Source organism: Diuraphis noxia, unplaced genomic scaffold, assembly GCF_037042655.1.
Source record: "Diuraphis noxia isolate RWA-SAM2 unplaced genomic scaffold, SU_Dnox_SAM2 contig0003, whole genome shotgun sequence".
NCBI lineage: Eukaryota > Metazoa > Arthropoda > Insecta > Hemiptera > Aphididae > Diuraphis > Diuraphis noxia.
Window position 1 is genome coordinate 82,342,547 of NW_028301713.1, and position 22,209 is coordinate 82,364,755.

Below are 22,209 nucleotides of genomic sequence, written 5' to 3' on the forward strand. Positions count from 1 at the left end.
TACTCGATGCTTTTGATTTTGTTTTTAATTTGTGGAAGTATATTTTAATTCGATATATTTACTTGATTATTTTAATTAACATCTGCAATTTACAGAAATATATACTTAAATTTTGTTTTTCGAAACGTTGATAAACAATTTTAGGTTATATGGAGTATATTGACAAATGTTTTATGATGAACGACATTGGAACTTGTAAATATTCACCAAAAATATATCATACTATATTATTAAATCAAATAACTTTTTTTATTTCTACAGGCGACAGGTCAACAACACGATTTAACTCCGAAACTAATTTGATGGTGGCGACGGCGACACACATTCGCACATGCCATGCCCAATATTCAAAAGACTGCGTGCAAGGACAATGGCGATAAAAAAAAACATCCTTTGTTACTAAATGTATAAAATCAACGATGGTCGGTCAAAGTATATTATATTTTTTCAAATGAAGCGATTTAGGTCAATTCGTTTTATGACCTTTTAATGAAATTTTTTGTGACACGTCCGTACTGGCTTTTCGTTAAGTTTACTTTATTTAGTTTATCTATATACTATGTAGAATGTAGATAGCAATTAATGTATCTTTCTTTTAATCTTATATACACTAAAAATCTACTCTTCGTTTTTATTAAAATTAACCTAACAGATTCCTCGAAACTCTGAGGGTGTTAATAAATTATATATAATAAAGGTAGATATAATAGAGTAAGATTGAGGCTTATAAGATATAGTAAAACTATATTCTAACAATTTAAAAATAACCATTGAAAATATTTTAACTAAAGCATAATGGAAAGACAAATAGTTGACTAATTCTTTTATTCGTAATTAGTCAGGTTATGTCTAATCAACGCATAAGAAAATCTTCAGTTGTTGATCGATTGGCATCAAATTATACTCATCAGCATCACATATACTAGTATATTACTATTTGAATGGTGATTATAAAATGTTAGAATAGAAGCCATAGGTAACATATATGATACATTTATAAATAAAAGACAAAGTGTATGGCTGAAACTTATAGAATCAAAAAAAATACTCGACTAATTTTGACAGTTCTTAGAAGGTTCCATTGTTTTAGAACGGCTTACCCACAGTAAATAATACTACAATTATTACAATACTGTATTCATTTATTTCTGCTTTCAGTTTTCCACGTGAGAAAAAAAGTTGCTTATTTTTGTCCACCGCAGGTAAATTGCTCATCTCGGTTTCTTTTATCCCTGAGTTACAACGGGTAATACAACTTAGTTAATAGTTATAATATCGTGGTGTATAAGAAATTCAGAAATACAATGTTACAATTACTTATATTCATTTTTCGTTTTTTCATTTTTCCATTGATAACTCAAATCGATCAGCAATAAACGCATTTAAATTACAAATATTTCAATATTACAGTTGAATAAATAAACCATTGGTTACGTTATGTATAGTACGGTAATGTCATGCTAGCCAATATTTAAAAGATTATAACAGGCTTACTAAAATCTTAAGGCTACCAAATTCTAATTGTGGTATATTAAAATACGTTAGGTAACCGACAATTTAGTATGGTCGCAAAGTGAGCTTTCCAACTTGCTTATGTATTAGATATACAGTAAGTTCTTGTTTAACATTGCCTAATTTAAGGTTATTTTAAATATTTGTGTTCCAATTAAAAATGCTACAGTTCCAGTACAACGTTGGTTTTCATATCTGACTGCATATGATTTAATTTTAGTCGACCTTGAATATACGCACTTATAGAATCGAAAGATTTTTTCAGATAATGCAGTTATCGACGTTATTGACTTGCTTATCATCCGGATGGGAAATGTATTTCTCAGTTTCGAGGACGATATGTTTGGATCCCGGGGTGGTCTGTATTCGCCGGTCGTCACTTACCACTCCTTCTCTTATTAGCACTATGCCTAAGAAATGGATTTGTACAGTCGTACTACTCACCACCCTGCAAGCGTTTTAGTTTCTTCAAGGACATCATCACTCACCGGTATCGTTCTAACAACCGATGTGTTTTTTTAGGGTTCGCGATCATATTATAAAATTATTATGTTTACGTAATATTTCGTATTAGTGCTCCTTTTAATCTCTAAAGTAAGTTGTTTAGCAACACTTTTCCTGTCCGACAATGGTTGTTATATTATACCACGTGTGACCAACATGAATACAATTTTCCACAGGAACATTCGATCGACGTTAAACGAGGAATTTACTGTATTTGTAGGTATGTACTACGATCCCTATTAAATTTTCGTAATGTATATTATAATGTTATACATATAAAATATAAAAATCGTATGAATACGACACATTGTCTAGGTATATGAGTAATCATAGTTATTGTAGATTTCGTCTTTCTTTACCAACGTCATAATCGTATATTCTTAAGTTACACAAGTATTGTTTCATCGATTACTCAACGTAATTTTTTCGTTTCAGTTAAATAAAATATCTATACCTAGTACCTGCCTACCGTTATCAGTGTAATAATCGTAGATTACAATTGGCCTAAAACAAAACGTTATTGTCACCTTAAGTTTCTGCGTGTTACGATAGCCATATACATATTTACCAAAATAACTATAATGTATTTCTAAATAGCCGTATATAGGTACTTTTAAAGTCAAGAAAATAGATAGCGAGTTTTCAAATACATATTTTTATATACACACAAATTGATTATGTGTACAAAATTGAATTCTCTTGTAAATAATTAACTAAAAGATACAACAAATATGAATAGTTTATTGTTAGCTCACGTATAATAACGTCACCATGTAAAGTGCAACTCCTTAATATTTAATATATTTAATACTTATTGAACAAGTATATTACATTGAGTAATAATAATTATAATTTAAATCGATTTAAATTTTAGTAGTCTATTAAGATTATTGTTTAATGTAATTTACAAATAAAATTTAATCAATGTTAGTTGATGGTGTGATCATCGATATTCTATACAAATATACAATATAGGCAATAATGTAATATACTATGTAACCTACTAGTTCAGTAACTTAGGACTACATATAGACCCTCTGGTGGATATATATATATATATATATATATATACATGTATCAGACTCTGGAGGTCTTCGATATGTTTAAGCAACGAGCAACCTTTTTTTTTAATCTCGCGTGCAATGTTAATAGTACAATTATATACTGAACATTTTTATTATTATAATTTTTTTTTTTTAGAAGAAAATATACAATCTATATCTTAGACATAATAAGTATATGTGCGATAAGGGAAACAAACAATAGGGTGATTTACATACATTTGAGGAAAGAAGCCACTGATGACACTTTCGTAAATATACTGAACATAAAAATAATATCACTATAACATAATATGATGTGCTATATGCTATGCTTAAAATATGTTTATAGACACAGACATATTGGGCCGTGGGTAGAAGACTTCTGATATATCTATAGGGTACACGATTTGTAATCGCCGGCTCGTAGATTTTCATCAAACTGCAGTTTCAACAAAGTACACCAAAAATCGGCTCCCGTCCTGAAGTGTGCATAATATGTTTCTTATATATTGTAACAGTTTAACACTGCAGGTGACGTTCTCGACAACACCCATGTATGTTGAATACTCTGCACAAAGTATAATATTATATGATAAATTGTATCGGTGAAATCTGAATTGCAAATATTTACCACTAAACAATTACAGCAGTATATACAAAGACTTACAGAATTTTTAATAAAATGATAAAATGCAATGTATTTTCTCACGAGCCGTAAAGGTAAGGAGCCACGTGGCTTCCTGCGAAGGATTTTTTTTGTGTGTTAAGGTTTTTGTTCCGGTGTCGGCGCACACTTCCGGGGCGCCTTTCTCAACTCGTTCCAGGATACGGTGGTCGCGCGATCGGAGCGCATATCATAATATATAAGGAACGCGTTCGAAAACACCACACATGTGACAAAACTAAAAAAAAAAAAAAATGATACAACAAACACTTTAAAACACACCGCCGTATAACCTACCTATACCTATACAGCAGTATGTTTGTGTGTGTTTATATAATGTAGGTTAAGATTCCGGAAATGCGTTAATATACCGACGTCGGCGTCGTAATCGTCTATACCAGCTGCAGCACTCGCGCGAATTCCATACTAAATTTCCGGGCCGAGTTTCTTTGTTTTCTCACAACAGCTGTTTTCACTGCCGTAAATTATTACACATATACACACATACGGCGGCGAGTCAGCTGTACCGAAAACATAAAAATGCATCAGCTGATGGTTTTGTGTGAGTGTGGGTTTGTGCTTGTGTGACGGCTCGTCTCTCTCCCCCGTGGTCGTTTCACAACAGCTGGATTTGACGAGCAGAAGAGTCGTTAAAAAAATATAATAAATACAATTCTATACACCTCCTCCGCGAGTAACCGACACGTTTTTATCGCCACTGTGTGTCCCACAGCAATAATATATATATTATATACATATACATTATTGTACAATGTAAATGTACAATGTAAATGTACATCTATATAAAAGTATCCGCTGCGACGTAAATGTATATGAACGCGTGTGCGCTTGTGAGTGTGTACACAATATTACAATATTTCCAAACCGACAGAAACCAGCGAAAGAGAACCCCGTAGCGGCTAATCGAAGTGTTTGACGTGTCGAACCATTATGGTTGGGCCTTTAGGGTGCTAGTGTTCACAAAAGGGGTTTTTTTTTACATAATTTATTATTACTGTAGAGTCCCCTGCAACACCCCCTTCCTAAGAACCACATCACCCCCCGTCAAGTGAATGATTATTAATAATATTATTGCTGCTGTCGTCGTCGTATAATATGTTGTGTGTCGCGTGAGGTTTAAAGGTATTATACATATACGCACAGTAGCTGCATCGTTCTATACAGAGATCGAATACCTTTTCATAAACGATTCGTATTATTATTATTTTTATTATTATTATTATTATTATTATGCCTTATGCGTCCTCAGGGAGGTAGCGTACACTTTATTATGGGGCTGCGGCGATCACGTCATGTCGCCATGTATATTTATATTCGTATGGTGTACATATATTATGTATTATACACAATAAACGATCGACGCACTATTGTGTGTTGACTGTCGAGATAAATTAACGGTGTATACTTATATCTACTGATGTGGACAAAATACTGTACTTGCGATCTGCCGATTATTTTCTGAACACATTTGACTTTTGGTCTTAAAATGTCAACAGCTGCTGGGTTAGTTTTAGATTTCAAATGTAACAATAGTTTGTGCTCCCCCCCCCCTCAACTCCCCAAAAAGACTTTCCCAGAGCTGTTGAAAATACCCTAAAAAGTTTCATACACAATTTCATTATTCATATAAATTGGAAATGTATTATAGTTATTTTACTTAAACTTTACAAATTCGAATTTGTCGTTATATATAAATAATAACCTTGCAAAGACTCAAGTCAATATTCTACATAAAAAGTAATTATTATTTATACATGTATAATGTAGGTAATTATTATTTATTGTTTTACACGATAATTTAACAAGCTCCGTTAAGTATGCTCGTACCTCATACCTCATCCAGGGAGGAAGCAATTCTTACAGCAGTCACCTCCATGGTTCTCGATAACACGGAAAAAAAAGTATACGAGTATAGTCGTATGCTACACACGTCGTGGTCAGAGAGAGATATTCTATTTTTACTTGCATGGTTCCCCCCCAAAGTTGTAATAATTACAGATTTGAATTATCGAAATGTAAAATTATAAAGCTCAAATAATCACTATAATATTATTATTATATATCATGATACAACATGAATTTGTACCGAAGTGACGTGAAATATTTTAAATATGAAATAGTTATAGTTATAGTTGTCGTGTTTTCATCGAGTGTGTCGTGTTTAAGTGTTATAATGCCACCGCTACCATTGTACATAGTATACCTATATGTCATAATATTCTTGGCAGCCAAACGAATACTTACATTTTTGTTAAATCGTACAAATTACAAAAAAAAAAATGTATATATATATATAACAAGGTTACCGAAATTTCCTTACCTCCGACCCAATTTCTCTGCAGCACGCACGTAAAATATTTAATATATTATTAGACATATTTAGATAGCGCGTTTTGGAAACGTCGTCTTTTAATAGCACCAAACGATTCGTAGATACATACGATTCGTACATCTTTTCATGAACCTGATCGTCATAACGCAGTCTGTGCTGTAAATTATAAGAGATAATAATGAAAATATAAGTCCGAAAACTTACTGCTTATCAAACAATACCAAATATAATATATTACACTAATAAATCATCCATTTACAGGACTACAGACTATACATGACTACAGATACAAATTATTTTGATTTTGGTAAGCTTCAAACTGATAAGAACAATAAATAATAATTGTAATTTTCTATAAACAAGTATCAACATATTTATATATATTATAGGTTAAAGTGGGATCTGTATACCTATTATGACTTTCAATAAAATAAGTACATTTACTTTAAATTGAGTTTTATCCGTTACGTTAGTAATAGTACATCAAAAATAATTATAAAATAATTTTGAATTTTGAACTAAAAAACGGAAATTAAGTTATTTATTATTTAGTATTATTAGACTATATTAGTCGTTATACCTACTTAATAATACGCAAACTATCAGAAAAATCTGAAATTACCGTATATATTGTAACATCCCTATAAGACTATATTATACCTATACAAATATTATACTGTAATTTCGAATTCACGAAAAACCATAGTTAACGGTGAAGTTGGGTGTTAATATATTACTACCTATATTATGTATTTTTATTTAAAAAATATTTTAAATTTTAATGATTTCATTATTATATATATATATAATTATATTTTTTTTTAATTGTTACATTTTTTACATTATGCACAATGGTGTTGATATAACATTTAAATAAAGCGAATATATTTAGCGAAATCATTTTAATAACTGTAATTGGTCGACGAATATATTTTACAGGAGTCATCTTAGCAATAGTGTTAGGTTGTTCGGTATTAAAAATGTCGAAGTCCGACACGGACAAAAACCAATTTTTCCACAGTAACTTTTGTTGTGCTTTATCCAAGTACAACATCAGCTCAATAATAGTATTGGCTTTGATTCTATGATATAATATAATTATCTATTCTATTATAAAATCACTAATATTACAACTCTTTAATAATACTGATTGTTATTCAGTTAAGCAAAAAACAAAATGAATAATGTAAAGTAGATTAATGTTTTTATGGAAATATACAAAACCCGTAGTTAACAACAAACTACACCGGAATTACAAACTTTTATTTTAGATTAAAATTTATATAAAAGTTAACATCTCATACTTTTTTGATACATCCGACGGCTTTTCCGTATTCCGGCTTGCATTATATTTCATTAAATGTATTTCGAACTAATAGTAAGGGTTGGAAATGATAACGGTGGTACAAAACAAGCATCCGACTGTTTTCTTTGAATTTACTAGACTTTGTTGACAACGGAATGAAACAGCAAAATATTTTTGTTTTTGTCGACTATGAGAAAATTATTTTCGGTAAACAAAACAATAAATTTTTCCAAGACATAATATTCTACAGGACGCGATATCGCGATTTGCATATACTCTTTTTATCAGTGCATTCGAATACACTTACATTATTCCGTTATTCGGAATATTATATTTTTAGTCATTAGCAATAATTTATTATAGTTATTGCTATAGTTTGAAAATATGAAATATTAATATCGAATACTGACTATAATACAACAAGATTTCTATCCTGCGCGTAGATAGTATTTCGTGTTTATTACTACCGCACAGTACATTAAATATACGAATTCTCGCTGCTTTTGTTCGATTGGGTGAAAAATTATTTTGAAATTTTTAACTGAAGTAATGATTTTTTTTTTTTTGATTCCGCCCGAATTCCCCCGACTCAATATAAATGTTAATCCCTGTATCCGGTGTGGTGCACTATATATATATACAATAAACCTCACCACACCCCTAGAACCAAGGTGACCATTATTCATGAAAAAACGACGTCCTTTTTCGTGTTCGGGTTTTTTTATCGCGTTCCGAACGACTGCAGTCCCTAAATAATATGCGGCACGGTAAACTCGTATAATATAATCGTATTATAGGTAAAAAAAAAACGATTGATGTGTGAAGTAATCGTGTATGTATGTATATTACGGACACGAATTACGTGTCCTTATAGCCCACTTGTCCACTCCGCGGTTTTAAAACCGATGTAATATAATATTTTTCTAAAATCTATATTTTTGTTTCGTGGTTTATGTCTTCTCTCTTTCGGTTCGCAAATCATTACACGAGAAATCTACATTTTAATTGTAAAAACGTTTTTTCAAATAATGTCCATATATCCACGCCAAAAAACGTTAGACTTCAGTGACGATTAAGTGTATTACATCCTATTAATAATAATATTAATTTCTTAACACATTTGACGTAAGACTAGTTTATTTAATGGTAATCGTCACCAGAATGATGGCGATGCAGCTGCTGCGTGTAGGTTACGATCAAAATTCAAATTTCATGTCTGCCTTCCGGTACCGCTGGCTATAAATTAAAAACCATAATTTTAACTAAGTTTAATGAAATAATTTTGGTTGTCGGTACAATTAACATGCCTTATAAATATTAAATTACTTTGCTATATAGTTACACACAAATACAAATTAGAACACTAATTTACGCATGTATAATTTAATGGAGGAAATATAAAGTGTATATATGATTTGAAATAAAACACCTTCCTAAAAGCCTTTTGGCTTATAAAATCATCCGTTAGACCATCGCAATACATGTTAAATTAAAAGTAACTTTTTACATAGTTTAAAGTAAAAATATATCTATCTTTAGATATATTATATAGTCAAATATTTGATTCCCCTACTAAAAAAAAACTAGTTCGGGTAATAGGTATCTGTATTATTATTATTATTTACATGGTATACAAAGTAATATTTTTCTTTTAGCATTTAACACTAATCTAGTAACCTGTAACATATCATTATTATATTATTACATTATAGTGTTGAACAATTGAAATAGAGATATGAATGAGTATAAAATATGTAGAATACCAGAATACAGACGTCTCTTTGATACGATATATGTAGTCATGTTTCTGTATTCTACCGAGTATCAATGAGTCGATTTTTTCAACAGTTTTAATATCTATTGCAATTTGTTATATATACCTAAGTAAGTTCTAATATATACGCACAAGCTTGTTTTTATTTTTTTTTACTTATCATTCAGGTGGTACTTAGTATCTTGTTGACAATTAAAATTAAACCTTTAGATCGACGAACTTATAGTATAAATATGTATATAAATGTATATAAATGTGTGGTTCGTCGATTTTAACTCTGCGGCTTAAAAATTTAGTTTCCTATATTTTTTGCTTTAAAATAATGAATAGGTAACTATTATTATTGTATAACGTAACACTAAATGTCAATCATACAATTCATCTGACAGTGCCGACAAAAATCACGTGTGGAACTTATAATAGATCTATCGAAATCAACGTGTAGTATGTATATAAAATGAAGTCGAATCAATTGATAATCTATTAAAATCACAATTTATATAATATGCAAACATTATACACTAATTTTAATACACCAGTTATACCTTGTCGAATTCGTAAAGTTCAATATAATACTAAAGAATATTTTCACTTTGTTTCACATCATTCCCGGAAGTTGGGTAGGTATACGTATTACACGCAGTGCAATATACACTAAATGAACACCTTCTGAATTTTAAAACGGAATAAGAAAACAATATTATACACAGCCACGTCCAATTTAATTATAATTTGTATTGTTAGTGATACTATAACTATTGCAAAATAATATCTATCTGTAGAACTGTCAGAATTTGTGTGCAATGAAACACTTTGTAATATACAACACTAAAAACTTTCGGTAAAAATAAGATTCTATACAATGTAAATTATATCTAATATGTGGAACGAACAAAGCATTTTATTATTATTATTATTATCGTCATCATCATCGTGACAGAAAGAAAGTTTTCGAGAAAATTGAAGTCTGTTAAAAACAGACGTTTTTTCTTTATCTCTAAAAATTTTGTTTATGTAAAGTTTCAAAACAAACTACTTCAAAAATCTACGTCTTGAACAATGAATGAGATATTAATCTCGAGCAGCTGCAATTTGTGACAGTGGAATACAAATTGTCTTATTTTGGAGTATTCAGAACTTTAAATATATACGCATAATAACGATAAAATAAATAACTATAAATTGAAAAAATAATCGACAGCAATTCATACACTTATAAACATGATTATTCTTAACAATAACTCTCTGGCATTTTTATTAATAAATAATTATATTTTAGCTTAAATTATTTCATAGTATATTTAAAGAACATAATTCAAAATAATTTAATTTAATAACAAAATACGTGGATGTATCGAGAATAAAACATAGTAACATTTAAATTTATGAATCCGACAATAGTATTTTTACAAAGTAAGTATTTGTGAGAATAGCGGAATATTATTATATGACTATAAGAGTACTAAATTGATTAATAAATTGTTATTGATATAACTGACTTATAGTCAATTTGAGTAAGTAAATTTTATATATTTCAGATCCCTACAAACGTATATAATATAGGTGTTACAATATTATATTATATTATATTATATTCATTAGATGCCTATAGGTACTATTTTTAATATATTCTTACAGTAATCTCTTCGGTACTAAATTGATTAAAAACTCTCTATGTAAAAGAAAGATGTTGTATATAATTTATTTTTGGCGTTTTGATCACAGACAAATATAATAATCGTAAAAATATCTAAATGTGGAATTATTTATAATTATATAAACATGCATATTTATTTTGTACACATACTAAACGAACTACGAACAAATAATGTACACCATTCGAAGTCGTTTCTAATAAATAAAATGAGAAATAACTTTAATTTATTTAATTATAAACAAATATTTGGCTGAACGTTTTATAATGATTATTATAATGTACCTACATTTTATTTTTTGGATTCACTTGTACAATATTTATCTACATTTCTCGTTCATATTACAACAAAACACGAATCACAATATTATTCTGAAGCACCTATTACATGCAGTGGTGAATTTAAAATTGAAATAATGAAGTTGGCAAAAAAAATATAAGATGCAAACTTATCTCAGCACTGTGAGTGCTGTGACATACCTTATAAAAAACCTTTTTGCTTTTAATTGGATGGGTTCCAGAATAAAACGTAGGCGGGTATTCACATTTTCTCACTAAACGTAGTATTTTAGATTCTGAGCGGAGCGATAGATGTATTTTGTATTGCAAACGTTGAGTATATTTAAATTTTTGGGGAATAAATAATAATTTGAACATTATAAGGATTATTCAGCCTCAGGTGAAATTAGGTATTAAAGTGGGCGCGTTAAATAGATCGTGATGAGGCAAACGACTATACCTAGTTCGCGTTTTTCATCTGTAGACTGTAATAATTGTCAACTGATCAATCATTTTTTTCAACAGCATATATTTTTCTTTATATGTAAAATTGAATTACAATTTCTAACCATCTAATGTCTATTTTAAGCTAATAATCATAACTATAACCACAAATAAAAATCAACAGACGTTATAAAATTTCAAAATCGTTGAATTATTAGCTTCTGGAAGTTCCAAAGTTCAGGCAAACTTTTACATAAGAGTCATAATAAGTTAGGTTAGTTTAATACAAAAAACTAAACATAGCTCAGTATTTATTAAAAAGTAACATAGTTTTGGCTATACATAATTTGAACAAAAAGCAATTTAAATTTAGTTGCTTAAAAGTTTGTAATTTTCATAATAACAATAATAAAATATTAGGACCGGGTGAAACAAAAAGTGTAACGTATTTATTTTAATAAACAAATTAATTAATTAATAGAAATGGGTACAGGTGTTATCTATTAAGACTTTATTCATAACTTACAATGACAGAACTGCGTTACTTTTTGTAAATATCGATTAGAATTAATTTTAAAACTAGAGAACTAAGAGATAACTAACAAAATATCACTTGATTAGACAGTAAACGAGTCACGAGATGTGAGTTTGCTTCTTGTTTCTATTATTATCGGTCGTCTACCGGTGGATGTAGTCAAGAATAAAACTAAAAAATAAATGCTTCTCAAACCGGTCACGGATTCACAACTGGCCGTCACATATTATCAACAATTTACAACGAGTTCATGTATAAAATAATCATTTGAGTTTTTAGTCTTTCACTCACAAAATTCAGTATTCTTTTATGCCTTTTATTTTAGGTATTAATAATGACCATTAAGTCAGGTTCGAGTCCCTAATAAACTGATAAGATAAAACATAACTTTATAAATTCAAACATTTAAAATTTTAAACTAATTTAATAAATAATTAAGTTTTTAAATGTGTGTTTTATAAAATTATAATTAATATACTATCAAAAATCGATTTCACGAATCTGTAGCAAATTTTATTTATTTCTCAGAATTATCGCCAGTCGGCTCTTACAAAATTATACATGGGATGTGATACTAGATAATATAACATTTATACATATAGCAATTAGTTAATAAAGGTCTAAAATAAGAAAACTGACAAAGTGATAAACAGAATTTATTCTGTTTTATGGCCTATAGCACATGGGTATATATTTTTCGTATCTATCAATAACCTGTATTAGGAGAAACTTTTTTATGGACACAAATAAGTAATACATAGAAGTTGTAAATAATATTAATGTTTATAAGACCACGAATCAGTGATGAGTATCATCTGAACTAAAACATATAGGGCCCTCCCACAATCATTTATCATGCCAACGGTGTCAGAAAATTTTTAAAAATTAAAATATATTGAATTGCAAACATTGGCAATAATGTATATATATATATATAATATGTAATTGTTAATATTTGGAAAGTCATAAATTAATAATTAAGCCCTCATCGAAATGTCACCATCTATTCTGTGATGTCACTGCAAATCTGCGAACAGGGGTTTTTTTATACCTCGCATATTATAGGTGCTACAAAACATAATAAGATGATAATTAATAATATTTATAATGATTAATATTATTAATTAATAACTGTAAGATTGCATTACACTAGTTTCATATATTATAATGGTTTTTTTTTTTTATGTTTACGAGAAGGTGTCGGAGAGACGCGATCAAGACGCTCGTGACAAAGACTATATAGGTACCATTTCGGCACGTTACGGTCTTCGTTGCTCTTCCCTACTCTGTGTTTCTATACAATAATATCGTGTGTCACTATAATAATATTATAATAATATAATATGGATACTTTTTCAGTTTACCATCACCCCCTCTCAACCCACTATCACAATTCAGATCACAATGGACTCGGGTATACATATGTGTGTTATATATCTAAACCTTTTATTATAATATGTATAATATATACGCGTGTACACTTTGACCGCCGTCGTTTTTGTTTTTCGTTACAATAGAAAACCGTACACATATTATTATAAAAACAAGTGGGCAGACACTGCATTGTCCAAAGCCTGGCAAGTCGACCAATTCGACCAATTTTTAAACTATAGTCCAGAGTTTATGTTGTGGTATGGAAATAAGTGATAGTTAAGTGCATAAAAAGATATCCAATGGTAAAAAAAAGTCAAAAAATAGAAAATAAAAATAAACTCTACTTAGTTATAAAACAAAGCCAACATTTGTAGAGTGCTTTAATCCAGAGAAATAATTAATCGTAGTATATATTATGATGATTATTAAAAATGTCCATAATATTATTATTAATTTATTTCTCAACAAAATAGTAATACCACAGTGTGTATTCTCGTGTGGTGGCTCAGAAGTTATTACATAGATTTTACTCGTAGAAATCGAACGAAATCGAATAAACAAATTTAAGTTTGAACTAAACATCAATAATAATAATAATAAAATCTAGTACCTACCTATAGCATAATATATATCCTAGTATAACACCTATAATCAAATTTATTCATAAGACCTTAACTATAATATGTTATGTGTGAAAAGAGAGATGTAAGTAACAACTTCAAATTGTAATTAGTATAATAAATTTTGATAACCAAACACGTTAAATCGTGTACAATAATAATTGTATTCATAATTTTATGTATCGAAACTTAAGTAAACGTTTTCAACGATTTATTGAGATCAATTGAAACGAATTTCGTTCGCTACATCTAAACATAGACGGACTACGGCGAGTTCACGATCGTAGTTCGATCGATTGTGCGCACAATGTCGTAACATATCTATTTATCGCAGAAAATATTTTATGTAGCCAACTGTGTGGTGTATGCGTGTACACCAGAACGTATCATGATTATCGGCTGCAATTTATACATTTTTCAAAGGATTATACAATATGCATGTCCTTAATATTATATTATGTTTTAAAATAATTGTAATTTATACATACCTATACGATTAATGCACTATCTCATTATAATATAGTTAACTATTAGCTGTATAACCTTTGTCGCGCTGACGTAGCGAAAAGAGAATAAATGATCAATACACGCCGCGATCTATAATCGATATATATACATATATATATACAAATTATAAGATGTTACTATAGATCGGTATTTATTTATAATATATTTATAGTATATGTAATATATATATATATATATATATATTGTATATAAGTGATAAAAAATTGTTGCAAAATCTTTACAATAATCAAACGGATTTATTCTCCTATGAACTAAGTCTAGACGGATGTATTAACGATGAGATAATAAGCAACACAATATAATATCATACACGCGTGCAGACATCGTAGGTTAAGGTATAATAAGTTGTTGTAGGCATTATCATAAAAATGTACCTCTAACATAATTATTACACCATCATGTACACGCATGAGGCATGACCAATAATAGTATTGTACCATTGTGATCGCGTTGCATATTATAATATTGTATCGTAAGTATATTCGACTGAGCTGAAAAAAAACGTTGTTATACTAAAATAAGTTTCACCAATAACAATAATATTACTGTGCCTACATAGGTATTATACGTTTTACCAACTGATATAATAATATTGTAATTATAAAATATACTAGCTTATATTATTATATAATTTAAGAATTAAGAGTATAAGGAACTAAAGAACCATTGACCTTATACTCTGATTAGAACGTATAACTCTTTTTTGTGGGAAATTCATATTATACGCCATGAAATAATTCAACAACAAATTGTTACATTTTTTTTTCATTTTTGGTTCACTAATAATTATTATAGTACTCGAGTACATAATATATTATATTTTAATGATTTACACTCTCCCTTAGTCACCACAACTCACACACTCTATACTTATTATGAATATGAATTATGAACATGGTTGTAATATATTTATAAATGTTCATAAACTATATGAATTTTAATAATTAAACATGATAATAAAACCTATTCACGCGTTCAGAAAACACATTCAAACCAATAAATTCAATTTTTTTAATATAAGGTGTTATGTTGATTTTAGTATTTGTATTCATCTAAAATGTTAAAAATGAAGCTTCTGAAAGAATATAGATGGCTATTAAGTACCATAAATAAGTTAATCGAGCCGCACTTATGGTCGTATCGTTTAACGTGCGATGGCGAATTGTAGTATAAACATCACATAACTACATAAGTCTCTATTGTTTTCAAACTCGCTACTCACATTATCGATATAAGTCTTGAACCCATTAGGTATACATAACAATAATATTTATGTAAACATAAATGCATTTGAATGAACGTAATCAAAGAACATCGCGTTTCTTATCTTTGTTTAATTTAAACTTTGCACGTGACACATATAGCACATCAGTATCAGACTATTTTACATACGTCATACCTATTTCTTATCAAAGCCGGATACCCATTAAGTGGGAGTTGGCAAGTAGGCTTTCTCTTAAAGGCCTCTAATCGTTTAAGGGGTGTTGTTACGCTTTGACAACGGAGAACGATTTCTCCCACAGAGTACGACCTGTTAAACAAATATTGATTTGAGGGATTTTCAAAGAGCTTATAACAAAAAAAAAAAATTTTATATTTAATGTTTAAAATATACTGTCAGTTAATTTTCTTTCTATAGTTATAGTTATAGATCATAATTTATTTATTATTTACACTCATAATACGTATTTTATAGATACATTTTATTAAATTGACATAAATTATATGTAGAATAATACGTAGATAGATGATTTGAAATTAAAAAGCTTTATTTTAAATAATAACCATATACGAACACTTATTTATTCATCAAATTGAAATTGGTTGGTTAAAATTATAACAGGTTGATCTTCTATTATTGTTTGGTAAAATTAGATATAGTTACCACATACTTATGCGGGTAATAACTTTTTAGGGGCCCCGGAAATCTGAAATGTCTAGGCTCTAGGGAACCACAAATATTCATTCTAGCACTGTTTATAGTAAACTATTGCCAAAAATATATAATATACTTAGCAAAAGGTAACAGCTGTTCGATGGCTGAAGATTGGTCGACTGCAAGTGGTCAAATCATCAAATACAACCATTATAATACATGTAAAAGAGTACATCACGATGACTGGTAATTTTATGTAACTATCGTCAAACAAGGAACAGCAACGGATATCTGAGATTGTTAAGTCATTCGCAAACTCTATATAATAATTCGGTTATGCCACTAACAACCAATTGAATTTAATATTTTTTAATCATTTATAATAAATTATTATATTAAATTGGCTGAGGTCCAACACATAATAATGATATTTAGATTGAAATCACAAACTTTTTATATATAAACTGTATTGATAATTCTACGAACGAAAAAATACTTGAATGTAAATATTGTTAAAATGTTTCATAGGGTACAAACTATTAAAATCTGATATTGAGTGTTTCCAAGTTCGATACTAGGATGTCATATCCTTCACACGAAACATAATCTACATACATTTATATATAGTTAATATTGATTGCATTGATTTTCAGCAATTTTTATCGATCGTTTAGACTTCAATCGTATAATATAAGAATTAGAACATATTAAGTTTTATTAAAACGTTTGAAAGTTTTTAAAATTATAATATGATGTCTAACCATCTAAGAGAAACTTATCTTCGGTGGTACTTTATTTTAGAATATTATTTTCTATAGGGCACTGCAGCTAATGAACATGAACAGATTGAACAGATTGTTCAATCTGTTAATTTGATCGTAATACTCATAATAATTTTTGTTTGTTTTTTTGCAGCTATTTTTATTGATCACAGCACATAGCGTTGAGTCCCAACAAAAATAAAAATAAAAAAAATCCAGGTAAAAAAAGTGTAGCCGTTGTCATATAAAAATAATATTAAATCTATAAACCATAATATTATTGTAGAAACTAACTAATCCACTAATCGTGGGATCCAGATGGATCCAGAAGTGGTCATTCTGTGACACTGTGTGTTAATCGACCGTTGTAATAAAATATAATACGTTAATACACGCTTTTAAAATACGCTTTTATTATAAAGCGTATCTTATCATTCATTATTTTACTCTCAGCACAATGAACCTATTCACACTGTTTGACGGTATCCCGGTATTTACTTACAAGTTATAAGTTAATAAAAGCTAGTAGGTATTATATGAAATACCTAGGTAACATTATAATATATTAAAATGTCCAATTTTTTATTAGGAAAAAATAATTTAACCTACTTTAATAAAAGTTTCTAATCACTAAACCTGCAATATAAATATGCAATAAAATATGTACAATAATGTTTCATTATCTGTGTATACCTAAATATACATATATACATATCTTTTTCATAATATAGATACGATATCATTATCATTAATTCAATACATCTATTTCATCTATTACAGCAATCTACTCAATGACGAGGTACACTCCACACCTATTACCTATAATTATAAACAGCAGAGCGACTTATCCAATTATATTGTAATTATTTAACTTAAATTATTCATCTTATTAATTTAAAAAATATATTAACCAATTATTGACATTTAATTCTTATAATTTATTTATATTAGCTTTTTATACAGAGTAAAATTATTCATCAACTTGTTCAGCCTTGCACATGCACATTGAGTATAGGTAATAAAAGTAAGTATAATATTATTTATTTCTTTCGTTCAAATCGACAAGTATAATATATTAACTATTAAGCTTATACATTTAGATAGGACAACAGCGGCGACCATATTCACCTTCAGATGGCTAACAAACTTATTTAATTGATATTTAAAGAAAATTTAGACATCTATGCCTCTCGTCAGATATAAACAAAAACGACAAAAAAAATTCTTAATTTTTTTTATAGGTATACCTAAATAAATTATATGGCATTATATTTTATGCTCTACGACTGTGTTGCACCAGTCACACCAAAATTATTTCATTGCTGATAAGCTAATTTTATTAGTATATTAGTATACATTACTAATATATACGTAGGTATTAGTAAATAATCAAGAAACTTTAAATATATAGCTATATCGGTATTTTGAGGTTTGTAACTAGTTCAACTAAGATGTGCAAAAAAAACTTTAAGATTGGATAACACTTGGTACATTTTCAAACGCAGCTAAAAATTACTTTTCAAACCAACCTAATTAAATTTTAACCAAACCAACGCATTTTAATCCACAAGGCATAGAAACAAGCTAATAAAAACCATATCACATAACAACGCATGGCAGGTCGGCTAATTTATAACATTTTTTTTTCAGCCAATATTATAACTTATATTAAACAAAAATTATTCAATCTTCGTGATCCGAAACGAAGTTCATATTGTGCGATCCTATCTCTATATCAATCGATAGGCGTTGAAAATAACCCTCAAAGTCTCAATGAATTTATTGAAATAACTTTTTATTGAAATCGGTCCAATAGTTTCTGAGATAAAAAAAAATAAGATATCTTTAGCTTTTTAATATCAAAGTAAAAATACATCATATACCTACGTCATATAATATAATATATATTTTATACTAGCTGTATAACCCGACTTTGGCCCGGAAGAAATGAACAAATATAAAATACGGCATTATATTGGTGCTTCTGGGTTTTTAGTGTAGGTACCTCAGTTCAAACTTGGTACCTACCTACATAATATATTATATTCAATACAACCATTTAAACATACCTATGAACAATATTAATGAAAAAAAACTAATGAATCGTTCGTCAAAATCGGTCGAGTAGCTTATAAGACTATATGGACAATAATATAAATATATATAAAATTAAGTTTATTAATCAACTCTCATATTTTCTGTTAAAATAATACAATTTAATTACACGAGGCCATAAACACGTCGATTTAATGTAAGATTTTATATCACCTATCCGAGTAACCAATTTCAACCATTTATATTTAAAACTAATTTTACGATATCTATAGTAAACCTTAAAATCCTTTAGTAAGCTCGTTATGATAGGAATTTTGGGGAAATCCATTCTTACAGCACACATGGTGGTACGAAGATATCATGAAAATGTCAAGTCCTTAGCTGTCAAGTTTAGTCTCTAAGCAGATCTGTAGTCAGTCAATCAGATTAAATTTAGATGTATACTGAATATAAATCAAAAATAAGGTGTACACACCGTCGACTAGAGACCTGTATAATATGTTTTTTATGTTATCTTTGCAAAGTCGTATTTTGAAAAATATACAATATTTACTCCGTACTTGGCAAAACTAACCTTTGATATGACTAGGACAAATTATTGCACAGTGGGTACACATTTCTACCGATATGCACGAAAAAAGTCCATTTGTCAAAACAACGTTTATCTTTTTGAAAAAGATACGATCCTCTCGGGAACGAAAAACAAATTGTCTAAATCCGGCAACATCGACGACACCGGGTGTGGTGTGCAGATGACTGATGATTATAAGTGGAATAAATTCTCATATATAGTGGCATTATTTAGATAATGACAAATACGTATTACGGTATTGATATTTACTACAATCGGAGCAAAATCAAACAGCTGCAGTGTGTTTAAAATTATAAAATCATTTATTTTCATTTTTATAGATTTATTCAAAGAGCTACGTCACGTTTGTACCGTTAAAATGTTTATCCCTTTTCACTAGTACTAATATTTCTGCGACTGCAAATATAATATTATATTACAGCAACACAACTGTACTGATAAAACAAACGTGAAAATATGTAATATATTAATTGACAAACTGTTGAGTAGTAACTATAAAAATATAAAATAAAACTGTTATAAGCCCATTCCGATAAAAGACATTTGCGACTTACAGTGTGGTTATAATAATAAAATATATTTTTTCAGAAACTAGGTAATGTAATTATAAGTTTATAGATCAGGCCATACGTCATTGTCACCAGTCATTGTATTGATTGATAGAAAAATCAGTAAACCACAACACAAACCAAATTGCAATCTATTAATTCTTCAAATAGTATAGGCAGATATGCAAGTGCTGAAATAATTAGAGTAAAAATCTTAACTATCGATTGTCTTGTTTATGAATTAGCAACACTAAACTTACGATCGTTTCGGTTGCATTATTTATTACCTATATAATATGTAAAATATACGCACTGCATTTATAAGTGCATTATGCAGTGTATGAAAATCACTGATATTACTGACTTTGATTCTTATTCGAAATGTATTTATTTCTCACTACGTATGATAATAGTTAAATTTACTTTTATCAGTTAAATTAAAAAATTTAAATTTATAAATTTCCAATATCAGTTGTATACTAAAATTTAAAATTTATTTTTATAGAGAAGGTAATATTTAACAGTTATCAGCTGAAGGTTTTTTCCTCGATAAAAATAATAAAGTAAATTCAACCCAATAAATTTAAATATTACATTTATATTACTAAAAACATTTTTATAGGCATCAAATTATAGATTAATTTACAGAGATGATAGATAAAATATATATAAAAAAAAATGTATGCCATAATAAGATACAATTTTTAAGTAAACTTTATATTGTACTTAGTTACGACATCTTAAAAGTAACTAATTAGGTTATAACTTAAAGAATTAAAACATGTCAAAAATAAAATGATTTGAGTAAGCTAGAGATTTATGGAGAAATTTACCGGCTAACCATTGACATCTAATATTAAAAGGTGTACAGTTAGCTTCGACCTCAATGCCAGGATAAGAAATAACTACTTTACTTTTTATTTTTCAAATTTACTAATACTAAGACTGAGATTAATATGAATTAAATTTCTCCTTATACTTATTCATATTAATTGCAGTATTATTAAATTCATTATAAATAGATTTTGACTTCATATAATAATTATTATTTTATAAATAACTTTAAATAATTACATAAACATTACAAACAAAATAAATCAAATTATTAGATGTCTTTACTTTGGATAAGAATACCTTATACGCTTGTTCCAGCCGCTCATAAAAGCCATTGGTAAAGTTATATTATTGATTCAATATAAATATTATAATAAATTATACGGTATTATTAAAATATTTTTTTTATTTTTTTATTTGTTAAGTATCAACTACACAGGTTATTGGCTTTTTACAAAAATTTTACCTATTTACAATTTACATTTTGTTATACAAATCGATATGTTTTAAATATAAGATTATATTATGGTAGGTAGAATATGGACCAATTGCTTCGTACAGGCTCTAAAAAAAAATGACAGAAAAACTGGAATTTTTACGCAAAACCAGTTTTCGACCAAATTGATTTTTTATATGGTTGTAATTCAAAAACTAATTACTGTAAATACTTGAAATTTTCACCAAATGTTTATGTTAGTATTATATATATACAGTTTAATTTTCAAAAAGTTTTGACTTTTTTTGAGTTATTTATAGACCACTGAAATTTTCGATTTTTTTGAAGTTTCGGTAAAAAAATGTTGGACGACCAAAAAAACTTGAAAATTTAATACAAGGTTCCATATAAGTTGTTCTTATTTTAGCTAAAAAAAATTAAAAATCGTTAGTCACAATTTTTTTTTTATAAGCGTTTATAATTCAAATTTTGTAGTTTTGAAGTTTAAAAATCAATT

General features: G+C 28.4%; 2 long non-coding RNA genes across 2 annotated transcripts in view; both read right to left on the bottom strand.

The window, feature by feature from the left end:
* LOC149057882 (uncharacterized) overlaps positions 1–22,209 on the bottom strand; it is a 335,001-nt gene that overhangs the window by 240,056 nt on the left and 72,736 nt on the right. The window lies entirely within an intron of this gene.
* LOC149057884 (uncharacterized) lies at positions 3,312–4,225 on the bottom strand. The gene is made up of 3 exons (XR_016191019.1): positions 4,021–4,225; positions 3,727–3,961; positions 3,312–3,627 (listed from the first exon to the last, which is right to left on the bottom strand). It is a non-coding gene; the product is annotated as an uncharacterized LOC149057884 (long non-coding RNA).